Raw genomic sequence first — 13,973 nt, 5'->3', positions numbered from 1 at the left:
GCCATACTGGTTTTCTTATTAAAGGCGTATCAGGTGTGTTGTATGGCGTGAAGTAAATTAAGTGGAGAGCAAGAGGCTTTTGGCTGTCAGGATGATCATGGAGCCCCAGTCCTTCTCTGGAGAGCAGTGAGGCAAGCAGGGCTTTGGTTTCTGCAAGATTTAAGGTTCCAACAACATTGTAAGCAGCCTATATCTGGGGTAGAGTTTTTTTCTGGGATTATGATTTAGGACTAAAAACTGCTACCTAAAAGCTTGCACAAGTGGCCACTCTTGGCAGTTATTTTAATTCTCTGTGATTTCAGTGTTTTCTCTATTTTTTTATGGACATAAAGTATACTTTTATTAGAAAAATGACTGTAGTTTAACCTTCTGTTTATAATTTCCCACATACCTTTATATTAGGACTTCTAGGGTTTTTTGGCAAGGCCTTGTTTTACTCATTGAGTAAGTTTATCTGCTATGTTAATAATCTTTCTAAAATCTGGCAATCTACTTATGATCTTTCTTATCCTTTGAATTGAGGCTAAATACAAATTATAATTGGTTTTCTGGTCTTGTAGTATTTAGTAACTTGAACCAAGTGGTAAAGTACAACTAAAGAATCTAGGAAATTCAAACTGAAGAAGTGTTTGACTTCCTTTTCTGTAGAATTTTATTGTTTTGTTTTTCTCAAGCACTAAGTCAGCAGCAAGCAGCAGCATCGCTGTGGAATCCACTCAAGTTATTTCTACTTATTTACTTACTGACTTCTGCTTTTGGGGATCAAGACTTGCTAACTTTGAAGCCTGAGTTCAGTTGAATGAAGAAGACCGGTAAGTGGAAATAAGGTTACTAGTCTACATCCTCAATCATCAAAAAGCATTTGAACTTACTGTCTCTTGGTGTTGAAGGTCATGGGGCTCTAAGAGTCTGCTTGTGTTGCAGTAGTCAACAAATCAAATTTCCAAAAAGTCTCATCACGTATCTTACTAACGGATTTTCTAATACAACACAGTGACCCACAAAAGAAACTATCCAGTCATGAAGGCAATCAGGCCTAACTTGATTTAAATTTTGGAAATATTAGAAAATGAAAAGCTGAATTCTTTTCTAGAACGTAAATATCTCCTTTTATTTGTCCTATTGTAGTAGATTGAGTAGCACCTTTTAGTATTTTAGTTAATAATTTCCCTCCATTCAAGGAAGTGCCATAAGTGCACTTGGTTTTGTGTTTTCCCAGAAGGCAGAAGCCTTTGGTGTCAGTAAAGATTCTCAAGTCCTTGAATTATCCCCTTGGCCTATCTTGAAATCTAATCTTAGCCAAGCACTTACTAGTTGTATGATAAAGTCAGTGATTATGGGCCAAATTCTTTTTTCAGTTACTTTACTGAAACCCACTGAAATAAATGTGAGATTGGACTTCTGTAACAGGGGAGAATTTGGGCTACTGTCTTGAAGAGATAAGAACAGGGCCAATACTGTAACAACCTTTTCCATCAAAACAGACTGAGACAAACTTAGTGTCATATGCTGTCCTTTATGTATATAGAACTTCAAGGGTCCTAATTGGAATTTCTTTTATCTAGAAAAATATTTTTTTTTACTATTGGTTAGATGCAGAAGGGGCTTGGGTGGAAAGCATTGCAAATTAATTTAACAATTAAACTTACAAAGTCCCATATTTATTTCGTAGGTGAGCAGCATCTTCAAAGATGCAGTATGGCACTGTACAGATAGAAATAGGAGTCCTTTCTTTGAATCCCAAAAATCCCATCAAGAAATAAGTCATGACTGTAAATGAGGATGAGTATAGACAAGTGACTTTGCTGCATAGTGTTTTGTGGAAATAACGTGACCTCTACTCTTTTCTCTTCCCAGTTCAACTACATCACTTTTATAAAAGAAATTGTGTTTCTTGTTGTTGTCATGGAGTTTCACTCTTTAAATTAAAATACCTGTAAGGGGTATGTCTGATTATGTGAATGTAGGAAATCATACACTTACCATAAACCATTAGACTGGTTTGACCACAAAAATGAATAGAGAACAAGTTATCTCAGCATAAGGGTGTTCTTCTAGTTGGGAACTAGAAAGAGAAAAGAAAAATATTTTCCATTTGCTTTTTTTTTTTTTTTTTTTTTTTTTTTTTTTTTTTGCTAAGCTACTCACCAGCCTCCTTGACTGACCTCAAAACTCAAGCTTTGTTGTTCTTGTTTGAATGCTTAGGCTTTTTGGATCTAATCGTAAGTATAAATACATCTAAGCACCTTAAACGCTGCTCTTTATAATTCTTGGGTTCCTTTCATCCATTTCTACAAACAGTGCTTCAGACTTCCCTTTATACCTACTTCTGTGGTTCAGCAAAGATGTAGCCTTATTTTCTTGGTAGAGTTACACAGCATATTGGTCTGTATTGTTAACTCCTAATGTCATTGTGCTGCGCTTCTGCACTCGGATGATTGTGATGCTGTCTTCTATAACGGATACAGTCATATAGGCACATTCAAATTGTTTTTGCACTGCTTTGCACTGTTAAGTGGTTATATTTCATGCTACAAGTAGTTGCTTTTCAGTGTCAGGTAGAACAATCTGTAGCATTACATTCGAGTTAAAAAAATATAAATAATATGTTTGCAAAGTATTTTTAGATTCTTGGCTGAAGGGAGATTTGTATAAATGTAAGATATTATTATCTTTAGAGTCATTTTATTAAATAATAATAGTAGGTGTCTCTAGGCATACAATTTATGTACATGAAAAACAATGGTTGACTGCTTGCATTAACAGCACAGTGTGTTGAGATGATGACAATAACAAATACCTCTGGAACACCAGCAGAAGCCATCGTATCACATATATACTGTGCAGTATGTGAACAGGCTGCAGCAGCTTTATAGAGGATTGTAAGGAAGTGCATAAAACTAAGTTGAAATGGTATGAGAAAAATACAAAATAAAGTGAGCAGCCTACATCTGGGGCTCTATGAGAGAATAAAATGGATTGCTAGTAAAGCAGAACTTCTGCTAATTGGCAGATGACACTTGTTTTTCCTTATTTAGAAATGTATTTGGGATTTTTCACTGACAGGATAGTGATTTTCACTGAGAGGATGGTGAGGGGTTGGAACAGTCTTTCCAGAGAGGTTGTAAATGCCCTGTCCCTGGAGGTGTTCAAGGCCTGGTTGAATGGATCCTGGGCTTTGATCTGGTACTTGAACTAGTGGTTGGCAACCCCACCTGTGGCAGAGGGGTTGGAACCTGATGATCTTTGTGATACTTTCTAACCCAAGACATTTTTCAGTTATGCTGTAGCAATGAACGCAAGAAAGAGACTGCATGAATCTGTCACTGTGAATCAGAAATGGCAGACCTTTTGAAGGATCCACCATTTCAAAAATTGTGTGGATATTTTTCTGTGAGAAGCGTCTTAAAAATCTCATGATAGTCAGACTCCATTTTTGTTTGTGACTATTTTATTTTTTTCGTCTTTCTCTGATAAATATCTGGATTTCTTCGAGGTGAAAATGTTGCCCTAGTTCTTTGAAAGTGAAGCAAGAGTATTTTTCAAGAAAAGTAAAGATTTTGAAAGCAACAGAATGGCAAATGTGGATAGATTTGTCTGGAAAAAAAAGAATCCACATGTGATACAATATTGTGTTTCCCACATTTATTTTTGTTCTTTATTGGAGAGAACACTGCACCACTAAATTCCAAATTATCATGAAAATGCAGAAATAGAACCCTAATTACATAGCCTGCTGATCAAGGCAGTCATTTGGGTTTTGGGACACTTGTATACAAGTTCCCTTCCAATTAGCACATTCCAGATGAGGTCCCAGTAGCTGGCCTGCAATCAGGTTGGCACACATTCAGTAAATAGTTTTCTGTGCAAAGAAGAAAACCTCAGAAAGAAGATGATACTCTTAAATATCCTGCTAGTTAATGCTAACTTAAGATATACAGTGTGCAAGTATTTAATCTGAAGCTGAGATCTAAGGTGTCGTTTTTTTTCATCAGCTTTCTACTGTTGAGTCTCAATACAAAGATTTGACTGAAATAATGCTGTAAATTAAAATTTTAATGTGTTCTGTTATGGTTATGTTTCTTGATAATGGTCTATGTAATATTTATCTAATTTAACTTTTAACTTTTTTAGCTTTTTATGCTTTGTTCTGCGTTCAAGATTTGAGCAAGATCTTTGACTAAACATACATAAATCACTGGCTTCAACCAACAACTTTTCTGGTAGGTGTGGGAATGGAATGTTGTTGTTGCAATATTAACGTCTTTAGAGATTGCTCCAGAAGTAATGCTTCCTATTTATTTCCATGGAATCTGCAACAAAAATGAAGAGCACAACAGCAGTATTTAATGGAGCAAATTCTCAGCAACTAAACGAGTTTTCAATGCAGTCACCACTATTAGCTATGCCTCCAGAGACAAACAAGAATCTGTGTGCCATGCTCGTAAAAATTTGCACCAGGTGGAGGTGACCCACTGTCACCACTGCTGAAATGTACTATCCACCAGCTCACTGTGTCTGCATCCACTGTTTGGTCTCCATAAACACTTATCAAGTGTCAATGAATATCAGTGGGTGCAATTTTTTCTGCGTGAAGGAATTCAGTTCTACCCTTTGATTCCTACACACTTCCATGTTAGATGCCATTTTGTCAGACTACCCCTCTGCTGCTACTGGTCCCACAGCAACAAAATGTAATGGAATATTGGTGAGAAGGTTCAGCTTCTACTGCTATGTTTCAAATATCTGCCTCTGATATCATGAGCCAACATAATAAAATAGGAAGCATTATTTCTGGAACATCCCTTGTACTAGAAAAGTGCACTGTTAAGACATGGAATTTGCTTGAATGTGAAGTGCAGTCCAATTCAAAAAGCTTGCAGTACTTTGGCCTGACATTAGGAAAACTTGAAATTCAGGAAAGGAAAAGGGCTTGCAGATATGTGACAAGAACTAGCTTGAAGGCTATGTCCTACTATAGATTTCAGAGAGAAGGGGAAAAAAGCCATTCATATTTAGGAAACCTTCCAATAGACTGTACACATTTCCCATTTATCTGGAACAGCACGTTTATTGGGCAAGTCAGATATGTGTCTATGTATTTTATTGCTGTGATTTAATTTTGAGATTTTGTGATCTTGCTGCATAGAGTACATAGACCAGTTTTTCAGAAACAAAGGAATTGAAAACTATGACTTCCCTTTTTCTTTCTGCCCAAAGTGTTCTTAAGCCAACAAATAAATTTATGATTGGAAGCATTTTTTTGCAGAGAAGTCCAGGTGAAGCTTAAAACAGGAAAGAAACATTTTTCAACCCACAGACTTTGGGAAGCTCATGAAAATTACTAAAGATAATTTTATATGAATAGTACGTATATCTTTCTATGAAAAAAAAAAATATATATATATATACATATATATATATACAAAACCATTTATCAAAGTAAAAAGTGTACGTATCCATATGCACACAATCTTTTCTGTGATGATCGCATCTGCAAGGAAGAATTGAAATTAAATTTGCCTGTCTTGGTAATGTTCTGCCTTTCTGTTTTCCCATGTTCTTCTAGACCACTGCTTCTGGCAGTCCACTAGTCTTTGTTTCATGATGGTAATTATCTGCCCAAATTCTTCAAGAATGACTTTGCATCGAACACAGTGATGCTCATGCTGTGGGTGAATTAATTAAAGCACTAAGAAATTCATGCTCAGTGATGAGAACTATTGGCTTGATGCACTCTAATGCAGACTTACTCACAGAGACCTAAGGGTATGAGAAGTAACTGCTGGGAGCATCCACCACAAATTGGAGTGTACTGTAAATTCTGTGTCTCTGTTCTGAACTTAGGCTACTAGTCATACAGCAAGTGGCTCTTTCTCCCACATCTGTTCATCCTGTCTCATTAGTGTTGAAGCTATTGCCATTATGCTTCAGTGGGGTAAAGTATAGTGAGAACAAAAGTCTGGAGAAGGCATTATGTGTAGGAAAGAAGGGCAGGAAGGGGTCCAGAAACCTGGAATGGAAGTAATTCAAATGAAGCTCCTATATAACAGCGGGACCTGGAGGAGCTTTACTGCCAAGCCATATGGGATGGAAATTAGGTAATGAGAGGACACTACTGCACCATTCCATCATCTATGATGATTTCCTGGAAACTGCAAACTTTGATATATGCATGAAGAAATACAAAGCTGTAGATCAGGAGAGGGAGGACTGGATTGGCAGCCTTTGTAAGAATTCAGCCCAATAAGCAATAGTCGTTCAAAATGCAATTAGATTTTAACAGCCTAATTTAGTTACAGGTGAAATTTCAGAGGTTTCACTGTGGATAAACATGATGTGTGCAGTCACAGTTTATCCATTTTTTAGCCAGTTATTTTAAGAAATGAGGATTGTGTTAGGTTACTGGGAGCGTACTTCAGAACATGCATAGGCTGAAGTAATCAGTAGCAGAGGTCTAATTATGTCCTTATGAATGTCAATGAGTTGTTGCAAAATCACTTCAAAGAGCAGGATAGCATTCAGGTCCTCAACCACATATTTGGAAGTAGAACAGATTGAAAACAAACTGATCAAACAAGTCTCTATTTATACAGCATTGTTTTCACGTGCATTGCTTTTGTTGATAACAGTTTTAGTGTTTGGTTAAAACTGTGCGACTTCCTCTATGGGCAATTTCATTAATTTAGTTCAAAATTCCATTGATTTTTAGCTTTGTATAAGAAAGAAATAACTTCAAATTTATCTATATTGAGTTTAAATAGGATTATGATAAATTGCCTGTAGGCACTGGTGAGCCCACAAATTTTGGCAACTTAGTGATAATTCCCTCTTTCAAGCTCTGTAATAAGTCAATTGTTTCTCACCCCACTCATCTTCCAGCAAGACTTCCCAGGGTAACTTAGAATTAATTTCATTCTTTTTCTATTCCTAAGTTCTTAAAACCGTAGACAAATATTGTCTAAAAGTCAAAAGTGCTGTAAATGTAATTTAGAACTAGTAAAATGCATCAGTTGCATTTAGTTTTCTATTAAAGCTCAGAGATGCTTGTGTGGTTTTTTTGTTTTTTTTTTATTGAGGAGTTGGTTTTTTGTTGTTGTTGTTGTTTTTTTTTTTTTTAGTAGGTATTATGTCTTAGTGGAAATTTTAAAACTTTTGGTTTGCTTTTGTAACTGTGTATCAAGTCTAGCATAGTGCAGCATACTGTGGTGGAGCTGGCTACCTTTTAGCTACTGTCATGCTCCTCTTGTTGGAAAATTGGCCATTGACCAGTCTGATTTGCTTCATGATTTAGAGAAAATTAAAGCTCATTGCCTTAATGCTGCTTATTGGCAAATAGAAATTGCTGGAACTTAAGGACATCACAGATTCATCCATTTTTTACCGATTGTGTTCTCTGCAATAGAGGTTCAGAGAAAAAGGGACATGGCATCACACCAATATTCCTGCTCATTAGTGAAAATCCTGTTCCTAGGGAAACTGTGCTGTTGGGCACATCTGTTGATTAGCTTCAGAGCAGCAAAAATGGTGCTGTATCTCTGGTACGTAGTAAATTGTTGCATGACAGCACCGACCAGCTGTGCCCAGGGTATTTCTCATCTGAAATATGTTGCTTTTTAAATACGTGAATGATGAGATATTGGGAAAAGATAATTGTTGCTTTTTCTGAAGTGGAGAGTGACTTAGCACAATAGAAACAAGAAGAATGATACTTAACAAGATTTTTATTTTGCTTTTTTATTGCTGTTCTCCTGAGGAGAAACAAAACTTTCTACTATCTCTAAACTAGCAGTTTAGAGGAAAAAGTACAAGTGACTGAAGGTGGCAGGAGAAAAGTGGTGAGTCTTGCTGCAATAACAAGATGAAACTAGATGCATATGCAACAAAAACCTCTGTTCCATCAGTATTGATTCATGTCTGTCTTATTTTTTTGATGGTTAGACATCCAATTTCTGGAGAATGTAAGGCTAATGTCTAAAATATGATGGCTATGAAATTATATCAGATTTAAAAAAACCCAAGTGTTCAAGTAAGCTGTCTGCAACCTTCTATGTTATGCAACAGGAGAGAGAGAAATAATGTGAAGTTATTGTCACTTAATGTTGGTCTTGAAGAAGCATCATCATCAGACTGAGGGCCTGAATGAAATCTGTAAATACGTCATGAACTAAATTGTTAAAGTAATACTTAGACAGTGGAATTTCATTTTAGAAGGTAGTTGCACTGTCGAATGCAGTACAAAAGATATACAAGAATTATAATGTCTGGAAGCATTTAAAAGAATGTTCTTCTGCACAACTGATATGTCTGTCACCTGTGATAGTAAAGCAGGCAAAATCAGCAGAAGTTGATATAGCAGGATTTCTATTCAAGATGAAAAACAGTAATTCCAGAATCTTCTAGAAATAACAATCTCTTTGGAAATTCAAGATACATTTTTTAGATTTGTAAATTCAACGTAGTTGAAGTTTGCTTTTTTAAAGGCATGTCTGAATTCAGGCTTGCTGAATCAGAACAAGGATCTGCATGCAAATCATATGTTAATGTTAGTCACACAACAGGTCAGATTAGGTACTGCATTTTTGAGGAATTCTACAAATGAAATACAGTTTCTAAACTTCAGAAGTATCTTGGTTTCTTTTTCATAAGCAAATCAAGGGATTTATTTGTGATTTTTTTTTTTTTTTCCCCAGATTACTTTTAAGTCATCTACAGCCAGTTCATTTTCATTAGCTTTACTTTCCTTGAAGACTACAGGAATTATTCTTATGAGATAATTCAAGTATTACTATAAAAATATATGCATACTTGAACTGTGTGAACTGTATTACCAGAGGCAATGGTAATGTGATCCTGTCCAAACATCAGATCATGGTAGCTGAGTCAGAAATGTGAATGCTACTGTCCCACGGAAAATTATACTTATTGTAATACATTATCAAGTCCTGTTTTTGAAGGTATACAAATATCGCTAGCATATTTCTGCTGCTATCCTTGATGGGCCTGAGCACTTGCTTTGCTTCTGAAGGTTGTGCTGAAGTCAACATCAGCCAAACAAAACTTTTAATGGTAGTGTTTCCTCACTTTTGAGAGTGAAATCCAAAAGAAGATATTATGTTATGTGTTACTATGTACCTCCATTTGCTTCTTCACATAACAGAGTAAGTTATTCTTGCAGTCGATAATCCCTACTTGTTACAGTCAAGGATACAGGAAGATTCAGGAGGATTGAGCACTGGGCATTAAGTGAACATCACAGTTAAGTGCATTTGGAGGATGAAATAAAAATATTAAAAAACAAGTCAAAAGCAAACAGACAAATACAACAAATAGCCAGGCCACTGCTCCTCCCAGCCACTGCAAAGATCCCAGAAAGCCTTGGCAATGTTTTTAAGAGAATGCAAGTGGATGAGTGGACAAGAAAACTTGTATTTTATTTTCTTGTTTGTTTGTTTGTTTGTTTTTGCTTTGTAACTTATTTGTACCTGCATGAGATAATTTTTTTGTCCAGTACACTTATCAATCTCTGTTCTGGCATCATAATCTTGATCACTTAGCAATTGTAGAAGAAATGAGCACCAGAGTCTGTATGACCCACATGAAAGATATGTTAGCTTCACATGGAGAACAGCTGGGGCTGCTGTGTTGGTGAAGGTTTAGAAGTGGAGAAGTGAAGATTAATTTAGATGCTATTTTAAAAAGGAAAAGACCGTAAGAGTGGGCTTTACACCCTAAGGGTTATATGCTTTATTCATTATTCATGGATTATAATTGAATACATGATTATAGAAAGGGCAGGGAAGAGGCAGAACTATAAGTCCTGAAGGCTGTTACTTAACAAGGTAGCAAGGAAGCTTAGTGTTCCTGCTGATAATGAATAGTTAAATGAAATAGTTTGGTACTACATCTTCATGATGTTGTATCAAATATACTACTATTTTACATAACTTGAAGTAGTAAACTTAATTATGATTATAAATGATAGACGTTAATGGATCATTAATCCCTATAATACTGCAATCTCAATTAATTTAAAATTCTTCTTAAGAAACTTTGTGACATTTTCTACCAGAAACTGACTTATTTTATTTATCCCTAATCATTCCACAGCTCTTTGGTTCCAGTAATTACTGCTCTAGTTCTCAACTGTTTGTTCAGATCACCTTTAGCCATGATTCTCAAAAATTTAAATACAGAAACAGCATGTCATGCTTTATAGAAATATGTAAATTTGTTAACTGAACTGTATTCTATAAGATAATACCTAAGAAGGCTCCATGCATAAACCAATTCTTTGCAATAGGATTATATTTATTGCTGCATTATACGTAATGATTCAGATAGGCGTTTTCCATTTTAAGCCATCAATCAATTAATTCCCATCTCATGATAGGCTGAGATCTGCAGTTAACAAATATCTTCTGTTTCTGAATTTTGGCAACTTGATTTCTCTAAACAGGACTTTGTCAAACATCAGTCACGAAAGTTCTGAAGTCATATATTGACACAGAGGCCATGGGTTAAAATGATAATAAGTTAAGTTGTATAGTTCGAGCAGCTACTTTTAAAGGCTGTAGTCCTTGATGTAGAGGAGACTGAAAAACCTAAACTCTAAGCAGCCATTGTTTACTTTGGTGTACTATGCAAATTTGCATTGATTGGCTTCTGATTGACATCAACTGGCCAGGTTCCACAGAAGTCGAGAAGAAACTGAGTTCAGTTTATGTCTCATGCAAGATAACTTTTCACAATTTAATGAGTAAATAAGCAAAGGCATGAATCTCAGAAGTCAAGTTCCTAAAATGTTGTATTAACTTCTAAACTGGATTAGCATAATGGATCTACAGCGGCATTAATAAAACTATCCACACAAATTTGGAAAAAGTCTACTTGTTTAGTTCTCCAGATTCAAGTCTTTCCTCATGGTTGATTGCAGTCTGAAAAAAGTGTGCCTGTGTGTTTTTTATACTAAATTTGGATAAATAATACAGTAGAGGATGTTAAGAAATTTTTGCAGTCAGTCAGGGCCGTGAAGTTGTTAGTAAGTGTAAAACAGCTTCTTCATTGTTCAGTTTTGCTTTTATTTTTTCTTCATTTGCTAATAATTTTTACCTCTGTAAACCTCTTTCTAAATGCAATTATGTGTAGATGCATCGCTTTATAGCTGTCCCCTCTACGTTCCAAACTCCTGATCCGGATGTAGTTCTGAGTGCCTTTTCTTCATTCGAAGTTAAGTTAGGAAGAGGATTAGCATGATTCTGGCCTTACATGTACTCACATACACTGTTACTTTGCCTAGTATCAGGAGCAGTGTGTGTTTCCTTGAGTACTGCTTGTGCTGCTACTCATCTCAAACTCCTTGTGAAACTATGATGGCATCCTTACTGATTCAAGTCCTTCGTGTCTGTTGTACTGAAATAGTGTTCATACGGAATATCTACCTCTCTTGTATAATTTCTTTGTTTATTGAACTGCGATAGTAAACCATTATGAACTATGTGGATAGGCATTTGACTCCCAACTGACTACTGTATATAGAACGGCATACAATCAATTTCATGAATTCCTTAACTGAAGCTGTCAAAAAATGGGTTTTCTTTTAAGCTAGAGGGTCAAAAATACTTGTAAAGCTTCTGGATCAAGAGGATTTGTATAATAGTGATGCATAAGCATAATCTGAGTAAGTATATTCTAATTATCTGATTTTGAATTATGATTTGGTGTTCTGAAAGTGACTGTGTGAGAAATGATTTGAGTTTGTTTAGCTGAATTATTTTTAATAAATATTACAGAGATTTCATTTTACTAGATTTTAATTGTGTTTCTCATCAGGCTTCCATTGACTTAGAAAATATCTATTATGCCTTTTCTTTCTTCTTCTTTCTTCTTCTGCATTTTTTTTTTAAATAATTCTCAGTATTTTCCAGCCAGGTTTTCTGTAAGAATCACTTTTGAGCCTCTTTGTTGTAAGCTGATCTTTGACAATACAGAAAGTATTTCAAATAATTGTGTGGAAATGCTCCAGTATTTTCCTGCTGTTTCTCAAAATGTATTTGTTTCCGGAGGGGTGTTTCTTCCTTGATCTTCACACTGATTGGTAATTTAAAAAAAATAAAATCCCTTGCTCTATAAAATTAATTGGAATAATTACCATGCTTCTTCACTGTAACATTGTTTTATTTCAGAAACAAAAACAAAAGAGTTTGTGCTGTCTATTTTGTTTGTTTCTGAAGAAGCATGGTCATGAAGGCATTGCTGCATTTTTTAAAGATGTGGATGTCTTAGAATTATCACAGTATAATGCTTCTAAATTCTATCCAGGATCTAAGGAGAAAAGCGCTTGGAAGAAATCTCTTTGGATCAGTTAAAAATTCATCTGAATCTAATGCCAATACTCTAAATTCTCCAATTAATAACTCCACCTAATGCTCAACTTCAGCTTCTACAGAACTGAACTTGTACAAATGACAGGCTTTACAGAAGAATGCAACCAATTGCTTTTTTCTCCATTTAATGCATAAGTCATTTGCACTGAAATAGGACAAATAATCTTAAGTATTTGTTATATCTTTGCTTTTCTGCACTCAGAGAAAGAGACTCTTTTTCTAGTAACTGACTCAAAGAACAGGAGGAAGGATAGCATATGGAGGCCATGTTATATACATTTGCTGTACCCACAATAAAACATTTATGTTCTGTCTATGTGAATGATCTATCATATTCTACAGTTATTACTTTGTGTATTTAATTTTTGTACTATTTTGGCTCCTGGTGTGTGAAGAATGCAGTATACAAGATGGGTAGCATTGCTTTGCCTGAAAGTAAAGATTTATAAGAGTATTCATGTGAAGGTCATTGTTCAGTGATAAAGATCTAATTGAAGAATTCATTCAATGTTTTACAGTGGTTGTTTTCTCTATCTACTTTCTAGTTCTGGAAACAGAACACCATCACAATGACAATTTGTTGTATCCTAAAAAACCATAGTTGCAATTGAAAGGCTAAATGTTAGCATTAGTCTTACATTTAGATTTCTTTAAGGCACACTTAAGGAAACCTAGAAAGAAGAATTTGTGTTTGGGCTTTTTTATGCATTTCTAAATTCCAGTGTATGTGCTTTGCATGGGCAGTGTAAAATGATCTCGTTTAGTTTTAGGACATTGTTAGAGAAGCCACTTGACATAACAGCAAATTACTTTGCAGGTCTTCAAGCTGCTCTTTTCAAATATACAGTGTCATAATGTTGCCACACGGATCACAGAGAGGAATTATAAAAAAACTGGATTATGATGTCGTAATATGAACTGTGACTTCAAAATGGACATCTTTCTGAGTTTGAAAAGAATAGAGACATACACTGTATTATCACAAGCTAGAAGAACTGCAGTAAAAATTATTAGAGGATTCTGACAAAGAAAACTTCACAGAAGTTATCCGAATGTGTTACTTGTATTCTTTCATCTTTGATGATTTCTTCAAGTCTTATGGCTACAGAAATAACTTCAATAGCTATATTTTTAAAACAAAAACTGAAAATAAGCTTGAAAAGATCAATTAAAAGCTCCTGGTAAGAACAAAACATTTTACCTCTGTTGTCAAACATTGAAATAAAATCTCTGAGTATTTCTAAAGGAGGAAAATATTTTATCACATTTATTAAAAAAAAAAATAATAATTACAAATCTAAAATCCATTTACAAGTGAGTGCTGTTGTTTTTTTTTAATATATATATTTTTATATTCTTTTTAAATTTGGAGGAATGATGACTGGAGCCTCTTTTGTGTTGAATTCTTTTGTAAAAGAAGAGAAAGATGTCAAGAATCTGGTGTTTAAATAGCACACAAAACAGCTTCAGCAAACAAAAAAAGATATATTTTAAGCATTTAAAAAGTGAGTTTAACATTTAATTGCTTTCAGAAATTCTCAGACTATGAATGGTGCATTTTCCAATTCAAACTATGAAATATATGCT

The 13,973-nt window shown here is 34.9% G+C and overlaps 1 long non-coding RNA gene across 3 annotated transcripts in view; it reads left to right on the top strand.

The window, feature by feature from the left end:
• The window catches only part of LOC128084286 (uncharacterized), a 62,792-nt gene extending 49,231 nt beyond the window's left edge, over nucleotides 1–13,561 (top strand). For 2 of the 3 annotated variants that reach the window (XR_008208434.1, XR_008208433.1), the window contains exons 4-6: nucleotides 675–812; nucleotides 4,135–4,223; nucleotides 5,570–7,066. This is a non-coding gene — a long non-coding RNA (uncharacterized LOC128084286). Of the gene's footprint in view, nucleotides 1–674; nucleotides 813–4,134; nucleotides 4,224–5,569; nucleotides 7,067–13,203 lie in introns of those variants that run through there. The other variant, XR_008208435.1, reaches the window with a different exon arrangement.
• Nucleotides 13,562–13,973: the final 412 nt, after the last annotated feature.

Source organism: Tympanuchus pallidicinctus, unplaced genomic scaffold, assembly GCF_026119805.1.
Source record: "Tympanuchus pallidicinctus isolate F22 unplaced genomic scaffold, pur_lepc_1.0 scaffold26, whole genome shotgun sequence".
Classification (NCBI taxonomy): domain Eukaryota; kingdom Metazoa; phylum Chordata; class Aves; order Galliformes; family Phasianidae; genus Tympanuchus; species Tympanuchus pallidicinctus.
Note: the sequence above shows the minus strand (reverse complement) of the source record. Positions and strands in the feature narration are given on the sequence as shown.